We start from the raw sequence: 10,644 nt of genomic DNA, 5'->3' as shown, positions 1-10,644 counted from the left end.
CTATCACATTTCCCATGTATATTTATGTACTGTACCATTTGGGTATTATAATAAAAATTTTTATCTGTCCCTGGAGGCAAAATTGAGTTATATATTAAATGGCTATTTTCTTTGTTTTCTGCTTAGGTATGCATGTAATGTGGTAGCATAATATATATTCCACACTTGTTTCATTCCTGCAGAGAGATAATATTTTTGCAGCTGACACAGTAAAGACATCCTGTGCTTCTAGAATAAGAGAGAACATATTGGCAGGATAAAATGCAGATGTTCCCAGTGTTTCTTCTACCTCATGGTAGTATTCAGCAGAGGTTAACTTTCATGGGCATATTTCCGTCCTTGTTTGGGCAGTTGGACACAGAAGTCCATAGTAGTTTCAAGATTCTAAATGTGGTTTCAAGGAAAGTATTTCAAAATGCTTTTAGTGGTGGGAAAGTAACGTAAGGTTTCATCCCCCCTTTAGTGAGAATGTTGGCAACAAGGTAATGTCCCTGTTTCTCTGAAAAGAATGTGTATAGCCATTTTTTCTTTTAAAGAATTTTACTATTCTTAATATAATACAATACAGTGGAAAATTCGTTTTGTCGTAGTCTAAGAAAAATAAATTTCTATGACAAAGATGATATCCTAATCACATGTTTGATCCCTTTTTCCCATTTCAGAAAGAAACAATTCAGGGAATATAAGAATATGTGTGTATTACTGTTGGAAACCTGTCTATGAAGGTGAAGAATTTTAACTGGAAATGGAGCAGGTAGGAGTGAATAAGGGAGCACTGATGAGCCACTATTGGAAAAACTAATTTTTCTGTAAGGTTAAGAGAAAAATTTCCAGATAAATTAAGAAATACAGTAATTCAAATGAGGGGCATCAAATGCGAACATTCAGATCAAATCATCCGTAGTAAAACAGACTTCCCATACAATAGAGAGAAGAATGTAGGGATTGGGGATCTAATTTTCTTAATTAGATTTAAAGGGATCATATATTATTATTTTTTTAAGTGCCAACTTCTACAAAAATGTATAAATTGAGAGGTGAAAAACAAGTCAGGAATAAAAAGAAGAGTAACTGAGGAACATTGTTTCAGAATGCACAGCACAAACTTTAAGCTTTGGGAATTCAAGAGAAAAATCAAGAGGCAGAAAATGTTGAAGCAGTAGAATTAATATCATGATTATATGGATTCCAGAAGGAGAAAGTAGCAGATGAATGAAAAACAATAATCAAACAGAAAAAGGCAACTTCTCTGAATTGAAATGCTCAGCGTTGTACATGGAGCAGGGTTAGCAAAGATTAGATGGGTATAATGAGAAGGAATGGTACCCAGGTGGTTTTGGCTGGAAGTAGTCAGCTGGGAGATAAAAGTCACCAAAGAGGGGGAAAAAGTTCAAATAGCATTAGACTCCTTATTTATAACACTAGTGTTAGAAAAGCTCAGAGAAAATGTATAGCCTTCTGGGAAAAAAAGCATTATGTTCCAAGAATTATATTCTGAGCCTACCTATTATCTTAATGCAAAAGCAAATGAAAGCCTGGCTCAGATTTAAAAGAATTCAGAAGTTATATGACTCACGTATGCTTTTTGAAAACTACAACTTAAACTAGACCTTCAAGCAAAAACTAATCAAAATAAAGAATTTAATAAAGACAAAGACATGTTTTAGGAAAAAAGAGCAGTGAGCAAGAAAAACTTAGATGTAAATCTAAAGAATTGCTTGTAAAGTGTTGTGAAACTGTACAATTTATAATAAAGAATTTTTTTTGTGTGTGTGTGTGTGCGTGTGTGCACATTGACGAATGATGCAAATGGGAGTTTCACCCCCACTCCCCCGCAGTAAGCCAGTGGCTGGGAAACCTGGGCTGCACCGCATGCCCTGGAGGACTGCCCCATGCCAGCCCACTTTCTGGTTTAGTAGGTCTGGGCTGGGGCTCGAGACAGCGCTTTTTTTTTTTCCCATTTTATTTATTTTTTTCAGCATAACAGTATTCATTGTTTTTGCACAACACCCAGTGCTCCATGCAAAACGTGCCCTCCCTATTATATAATAAAGAATTTTAAAGAGAAAATGTATATAATTTTTAAAACCACCTGGAGACATGGGGTGAAGAGAAAGGTGGAGGAGGGAGTGAAGTGTGATGAAGTTTTTATATTGAACAAGGAGGGTCCATATCAGTAACTTCGTTCTTGATACTGATGGAGAATAAATTAGAACATGTTCTAAAAAATTAAAACCAGATTAAAATAAGGCCATTGGAGAAGAAAGAAAAAAAAGGGAAACATTATTATTCCAAAGGACGGCAAAGTGTGTGTGTGTGTGTGTGTGTGTGTGTGTGTGCTCACGTGAGAGAGAGAGAGAGAGAGAGAGAGGAAATAAGAGCCTAAGAGTGAGAGATAGAGAAATACCAATGAGGTTTCTCTATTACAAGTGTGGCATTTTTGTTTTTGTTTTTAATTTCATTTATGTATTTGACAAAGAGAGAAAGCACAAGCAGGGGGAGCAGCTGGCAGAGAGAGAAGGAGAAGCAGACTCCCCACTGAGCAGGGAGCCTGACATGGGGCTCAATCCCAGGACCCTGTGATCATGACCTGAGCCAAAAGCAGACACTCAACTGACAGAACCACCCAGGTGTCCTGCTCTATCACAAGTTTATTTCAAGCCCAGGGTGGAGTAGCTGCTGTTGGATTTACTGTTCTATAAAACCGAACCAAACTTGTGAGGTGGTTACTTTTAGGCATTGGAAGACAGACCGTGCAAGACTATTGTCTCAGCAAGACAGGGAATAAATGAGGTGAGTGCCATATTCAATCTGATTTTATGTCTGGGGGCAGTTTCCTGAATTTGCCACAAAGTGGACCCCAAGTGAACAACATCAAGTCATATAGAAGGGTGGCAAAAATTGCAACAGAGGGGATGAAAAGGCAGGTGACATTCACAGTATAGAACGACAGAGACAAATGAGATCTACAGAAGAGAGGTTTCCCAAGTCTATGTATGGATTCTTCTCAGCTCTTTGGCTAGGAGCTACTCTGGGCTTTGCCTGTATAGGTTAAGGTTTTGTAAGACCTCATGATTCTGCAAGACAGCAGCTCCTGTGGTGCTAAGAAATGAATGGAAATGCCAGAAGTCATGCCGTGCCATGCCAAAATAAATTGAAATTGCGATCCAGCTATGGTAGAAAGACTTTACTGAGCCCACCGGACCTTCAGTTGAGACCACAGAAAGGCCAGTCTTTTAGAGTAAAGAGTAAGAACATATCCTAGGATTAAGGTCAAAAATCAATGTTGATTTGCCCAAACAGAGCATAAAATGAGGCCTGAAAGATGAAGAGAGTGAAGCATTTATGCAGTTGCTGACCAGAACCAAACATTACACCTTTAAATGAGAAACAAGATGATCCAGATGCTCTACAATATATCACCTATAACATGCAGCATACAATTTAAAAAATCACTACATATGCAAAGAAGCAGGAAAATTGAATGCATAATCAAGATTTTAAAAAGCAGACAATTGAGGGTACCTGGGTGGCTTAGTCAGTTGAGTGTCAGACTCTTGATCCCAGCTCACATCTTGATCTCAGGGTTGTAAGTTCAAGTCCCCCACATTGGGTTCCATGCTGAGTATGGAGCCTACTAAAAAAAAAAAAAAAAAAGAAAGAAAGTAAAAAGACAATCAAAGGCAATCCTGAGAATGACTCAGATTTTGGAGTTAGAACACATTTATACCTCCCTCAAAAAAATTGAAAAATCCAGAATACACCAGCTGTCTCTACACCTTAAAGAACTGGAGAATCAACAACAAATCAAACCAACTCCACACACAAGAAGGGAAATAATCAAGATTAGAGTAGAGGTCAATAGGGTAGAAACCAGAGATACAGTAGAACATATCAATGAAACTAGAAGCTGGTTTTTTGAAAGAATCAGTAAGATCGATAAACCATTGGCCACGCTGATCCAAAAGAAAAGAGAGAAAGTCCAAATTAATAAAATTATGAATGTATTTGTGGAGCATAACAGATGACAGGGAGGACATTGGGAGATGGAGAGGAGAAGGAAGTTGAGGGAAATTGGAAGGGGAGGCGAACCATAAGAGACTATGGACTCTGAAAGACAACCTGAGGGTTTTGAAGAGGCGGGGGTGGGAGGTTGGGGGAACCAGGTGGTGGGTAATAGGGAAGGCACGTATTGCGTGGAGCACTGGGTGTTGTGCAAAAACAATGAATACTATTATGCTGAAAAAATAAACAAATAAATTTAATTTTCAAAAAAAATAAAATTATGAATGAAAAGGGAGAGATCACAACTAACACCAAGGAAATAGAAACAATCATCAGAAATTATTACCAACAGTTATATGCCAATAAGCTAAGCAACCTAGATGAAATAGATGCATTCCTGGAAAACTACAAACTCCCAAAATTGAACCAGGAAGAAATTGACAACCCGAATAGACCGATATCTAGTAATGAGATTGAAGCAGTGATCAAAAACCTCCCAAAAAACAAGAGCCCAGGACCTGACGGATTCCCTGGGGAATTCTACCAAACTTTTAAAGAAGAAATAACACCAATTCTCCTGAAGCTGTTCCAAAAAATTGAAGCAGAAGGAAAACTTCCAGACTCTTTTTATGAAGCCAGCATTACCCTGATCCCCAAATCAGGCAAAGACCCTACCAAAAAGGAGAATTTCAGACCAATATCACTGATGAATATGGATGCTAAGATTCTCAACAAGATCCTAGCAAACAGGATCCAGCAGCACATTAAAAAGATTATCCACCATGACCAGGTGGGATTCATCCCTGGGTTACAAGGTTGGTTCAACATTCGCAAATCAATCAATGTGATAGAACAAATCAATAAGAGAAGAGAGAAGAACCACATGGTCCTCTCAATTGATGCAGAAAAAGCATTTGCCAAAATCCAGCATCCGTTCCTGATGAAAACGCTTCAAAGTATAGGGATAGAGGGGACATTCCTGAACTTCATAAAATCTATCTATGAAAGACCCACAGCAAATATCATCCTCAATGGGAAAAAGCTTGCAGCCTTGCCGTTGAGATCAGGAACACGACAAGGATGCCCACTCTCACCACTCTTGTTCAACATAGTATTAGAAGTTCTAGCAATGGCAATCAGACAACAAAGAGAAATAAAAGGTATCCAAATTGGCAAGGAAGAAGTCAAACTCTCTCTCTTCGCAGATGACATGATTCTTGATATGGAAAACCCCAAAGACTCCACCCCCAAACTACTAGAACTCATACAGCAATTCAGGATACAAAGTCAATGTACAGAAATCAGTGGCTTTCTTATACACTAACAATGAAAATACAGAAAGGGAAATTAGAGACTCGATTCCATTTACTATAGCACCAAGAACCATAAGATACCTGGGAATAAACCTAACCAAAGAGGTAAAGGACCTGTACTTGAGTAACTACAGAACACTCATGAAAGAAATTGAAGAAGACACAAAAAGATGGAAGACTGTTCCATGCTCTTGGATTGGAAGAATAAACATTGTTAAAATGTCTATACTGCCTAGAGCAATCTATACTTTTAATGCCATTCCGATCAAAATTCCACCCGTATTTTTCAAAGAGCTGGAGCAAATAATCCTAAAATGTGTATGGAATCAGAAGAGACCCCGAATTGCTAAGGAAATGTTGAAAAACAAAAACAAAACTGGCGCCATCACGTTACCCGATTTCAAGCTTTACTACAAAGCTGTGATCACCAAGACAGCGTGGTACTGGCATAAAAACAGACACATAGACCAGTGGAATAGAGTGGAGAGCCCAGATATGGACCCTCAACTCTATGGTGAAATAATCTTCGACAAAACAGGAAAAATATTCAATGGAAAAAAGACAGTCTCTTCAATAAATGGTGCTGGGAAAACTGGACAGCGATATATAGAAGAATGAAACTCGACCATTCTCTTACACCGTATACAAAGATAAACTCGAAATGGATAAAAGACCTCAACGTGAGACAGGAATCTATCAGAATACTAGAGGAGAACATAGGCAGTAACCTCTTCGATATCAGCCACAGCAACTTCTTTCAAGATATGTCTCCAAAGGCCAAGGAAACAAAAGCAAAAATGAACTTTTGGGACTTCATCAAGATCAAAAGTTTCTGCACAGCAAAGGAAACAGTCAACAAAACAAAAAGGCAACCCACGGAATGGGAGAAGATATTTGCAAATGACAGTACAGACAAAAGGTTGATATCCAGGATCTTTAAAGAACTCCTCAAACTCAACACACACAAAACAGATAATCATATCGAAAAATGGGCAGAAGATATGAACAGACACTTCTCCAACGAAGACATACAAATGGCTATCAGACACATGAAAACATGTTCATCATCACTAGCCATCAGGGAGATTCAAATTAAAACAACGTTGAGATACCACCTGACACCAGTTAGAATGGCCAAAATTAGCAAGACAGGAAACAATGTGTGTTGGAGAGGATGTGGAGAAAGGGGAACCCTCTTACACTGTTGTTGGGAATGCAAGTTAGTGCAGCCACTTTGGAGAACAGTGTGGAGACTCCTGAAGAAATTAAGAATAGAGCTTCCCTATGACCCTGCAATTGCACTGCTGGGTATTTACCCCAAAGATACAGATGTAGTGAAAAGAAGGGCCATCTGTACCCCAATGTTTATTGCAGCAATGGCTATGGTCGCCAAACTGTGGAAAGAACTAAGATGCCCTTCAACGGATGAATGGATAAGGAAGATGTGGTCCATATACACAATGGAGTATTATGCCTCCATTAGAAAGAATGAATACCCAACTTTTGTAGCAACATGGACGGGACTGGAAGAAATTATGCGGAGCGAAATAAGTCAAGCAGAGAGAGTCAAGTATCATATGGTCTCACTTATTTGTGGAGCATAACAAATAACATGGAGGACATGGGGAGATGGAGAGGAGAGGGAGTTGAGGGAAACTGGAAGGGGAGATGAACCATGAGAGACTATGGACTCTGAAAAACAACCAGAGAGTTTTGAAGGGGCGGGGGGGGGTGGGGTGGTGGGAGGTTGAGGAACCAGGTGGTGGGTAATAGGGAGGGCACGTACTGCATGGAGCACTGGGTGTGATGCCAAAACAATGAACACTGTTATGCTGTAAATAAACAAATAAAGGGGGAAAAAAAAAGAATGAAGGTCAAAAAATATTTTGAAAGAAATATAACCTGATAGAATATAGCCTGATAGTAGTCATGACACTAAAAGGAATGCCAAAGAAAGCTTGTTGGGCTAAAGATAAAATTTAGAATGATAGGATGAAGGAATAAAGACAATTGGGATAGGATGAAGGAATAAAGACAATTGGGAATCATAAATATGTGCATAAATAAGAATTTTATTTTCTTATCTTTGAACTTCCTTTAAACATAATTGACTGATTCAAGCAAACATAATAATGCACTGTTGTATTTTTAGCATATGTAATGGTAGCAAATGACCATAGCATTAAGAGTTGCAGGGGGTTTAAATGTAATTCTTCACTTGGAAGTTTCTTATATTCTACATGAGATGTTATAATAAGTAGAAGTAGACTGTGCTAAGCTTAAGAATGTATACTAGAATCACTATAGCAATCACTAAAACACACACATACACACACACACACAGAGGAAACCAAAGAAGCAATAAAATGGAGTATTAAAAAATATTTTATGGGACCAAGAAGGCAGAAAGGTACTAACAAAGAAACACACATGAGATGGGACAAATAAAAAGAAAATTACAGGATGGTAGAATTAAATGCAACCATGTTAATAGTTACATTGACTGACAATGCACTAAATATTCTAGTTAATAATACATTTCGTAATAAAAAAAAGGTCAGTTCATCAAGAAGATACAACAGTCTTAAATGCGTATTCATCTAATCACTGTGTTTAACATAGCTCCTGGCACATAGAACTATTATTAATGCAAGATGACTCAACACAAGGAAATCCATTAATGTGATTCATTATATAAATAGATCAAAGGGGATAGAACTCATGACATTTCAATATGGGCAAAAACGCATTTGCTAAAATTCTATCATCACTCTTGAATAAAAACAAGTAAACAATAACTCTTGGCAAGCTAGCAATAGAAGGAAAGTTTTTTGAATTGATAAAGGTTAGCATAAACCAAAAGCAAATACTTGGTATAAAACATTATAGTCATTTGTCCTAATGTTAGAAATAAGATAAATTTGTTCCCAGCATTGTTGCTATTGAAACTTAAAATGGAGAGTCTAACTAATGCAGTAAGACAGAAAAGAATAATGTATATAAATATTATAAAGGAAAGACACAGGTATAGTTATTTGCAAGTAAGAAATTGTCTTAGAAATCAAGAAAAAATTAGTAGAATCAATAAAGAATTCAATATGAGGTTTAGATACAAAATTAGCATAGCAAAATCAATGCTTTCCTATATATTATCAATAATGTGTTAAAGAATAAAACAGAGAAAAAAGGAACCTATTCTCAATGAAAAGAAAAATTACAAAATGCCTAACAAAAATATAAGATTCATGGGTGGAAAATTATAAAGCTCTAGAAAAGAAAATGATCCAGCAAATGCAGATAGTCCCTTCCTAAATGGAAAGCCACTATTTTTGAGATATAAATCTTCTCAAGTTAATTTAGAAATGTAATGCAATTCTTTTTTTTTCCCATTTTATTTATTTTTTTAGCGTAACAGTATTCATTGTTTTTGCACAACACCCAGTGCTCCATGCAAAACGTGCCCTCCCCATTACCCACCACCTGTTCCCCCAACCTCCCACCCCTGACCCTTCAAAACCCTCAGGTTGTTTTCATTATATATGAAACTTAACTAGCTGATTCTATAGGTTACATGACAGGAAAAAAATGGCAAGTAATGGCCCGCAAAACTTTGAGAAGAAAGAAATTGTACTAACTTCTCTTTCAGAAATTGAAACACATTTGAAAATATAGTTGTAGAAGTATAGGGTTGGTGCAGGTATAGGCAGAAATAGTGATGAATAAAGATTGTGTAGAATTTAGAAACAGGAGTCTGTACACTGGCATTTGGCATTGTAGTTAAGAGCACTGAATCCCAAGCCAAGACATATTTGCTATGCATTCTTGGTTAAGTTACTCAAACTCTGTCGTAGTTGGCTTCTGTGTAAAATGGGGACCATTTTACCGCCCATATCGTAGGGTTGTTGAGAAGATTAAATAAGAAAAAGCACTTAAGGGGCGCCTGGGTGGCTCAGTGGGTTAAGCCTCTGCCTTCAGCTCAGGTCATGATCCCAGGGTCCTGGGATCGAGTCCCGCATCGGGCTCTCTGCTCAGCGGGAAGCCTGCGTCCCCCTCTCTCTCTCTCTGCCTTCCTCTACCTACTTGTGATCTCTGTCTGTCAAATAAATAAATAAAATCTTTTAAAAAAGAAAAAGCACTTAAAAGAGCTTGGAATATGGTCAGACCTATGTAAATATTAGCTGCTATTAATAATGAAGATGGTAAACAAATTAGTAGGAAAAAGATGATTTACTTCTCAAATCAAGGTGAAGTTTGGTTATCAATTTTGAAAGAAATACACCTGGGGTGATGAGTTGGGTGATGAGTTGTTTGTTTTGGAAGAAATATACTTACACACACATGTTGCCCAATATCCAAAAAAATAAACATAAAGGGATTAGATGAAGGTATAAAAAAGAATTCATAAGCATGGGATGAAGAAATCCTGTTTCAGCAAGATATAAAACATGAGAGTCATAAAGGAAGATAATGATATATTTAGGGTGGGAGGGAGGGGTGGCTGGGTGATGGACATTGGGTAGGTTTGTGCTATGATGAGCACTGTGAATTGTGTAAGACTGATGAATCACAGACCTGTACCCCCGAAGCAAATAATACATTCTATGTTAATAAAAAAAAATAATTCACAAATAAATAAACAACATTTAGGAAATTTAAAAAAATAAAATAAATACACAAAAATTAAAAAGAAATAAAAACAACATTAACAGATAACATGCAGCCTGGGAATATGTTTACATGATGCTGATAAGGGATTATTATCAGTGCGAATCAATAGGGAAAATATAAACACTCTAATAGAAGAATAAGCAGTGGGGGCACCTGGCCGACTTAGTAGAGCATGCAACTCTTGATCTCAGGGTTGTGAGTTCAAGCCCTACACTGAACATTGAGTTTACTTTTTATTATTTTTTATTTTTTTAGAGTTTACTTTAAAAAAAATAAGTAATGGATAAGAAAAATAGTATAGATATTCAACAAGCTCTACAAAAATGTTCAGCCTCATTGGTAATCAGAGAAATGTAAAGTAATGTGATACATTTTAAGGAATTTTTACTTATCAAATTAAGCAAAAATCTAAAAGCTTGATAATACCTAAGGTTAGTAAGGATGTGGCAAATGATACTCTGCTGGTAGGAGGTTAAGATGACAAAACATTCTTTGGAGGGCAATTTTTCCAGTATCTACTAACATAAAAGCTGTCCATCTTAGCAATTCCATGTTGAGGATTTTATTTTAGAGAATCAGCATGGACTAAAGGTTTGTGTGAAAATGATCATAGCAGGATTGTTTATAATAGTGAAAAAGGGGCAACTGCCAAATACTG

General features: G+C 37.1%; 1 protein-coding gene across 2 annotated transcripts in view; it reads left to right on the top strand.

Moving 5' to 3' along the window:
* Nucleotides 1-703: 703 nt before the first annotated feature.
* Nucleotides 704-10,644, top strand: part of MEGF10 (multiple EGF like domains 10) — a 212,602-nt gene continuing 202,661 nt past the window's right edge. For both annotated transcript variants that reach the window (XM_046000699.1, XM_046000698.1), the window contains exon 1: nucleotides 704-754. The gene's annotated coding sequence lies outside the window, so the exon portion shown is untranslated. The remainder of the gene's footprint in view (nucleotides 755-10,644) is intronic.

The sequence above is a fragment of the Meles meles genome, chromosome 3 (assembly GCF_922984935.1).
Source record: "Meles meles chromosome 3, mMelMel3.1 paternal haplotype, whole genome shotgun sequence".
NCBI lineage: Eukaryota > Metazoa > Chordata > Mammalia > Carnivora > Mustelidae > Meles > Meles meles.
Note: the sequence above shows the minus strand (reverse complement) of the source record. Positions and strands in the feature narration are given on the sequence as shown.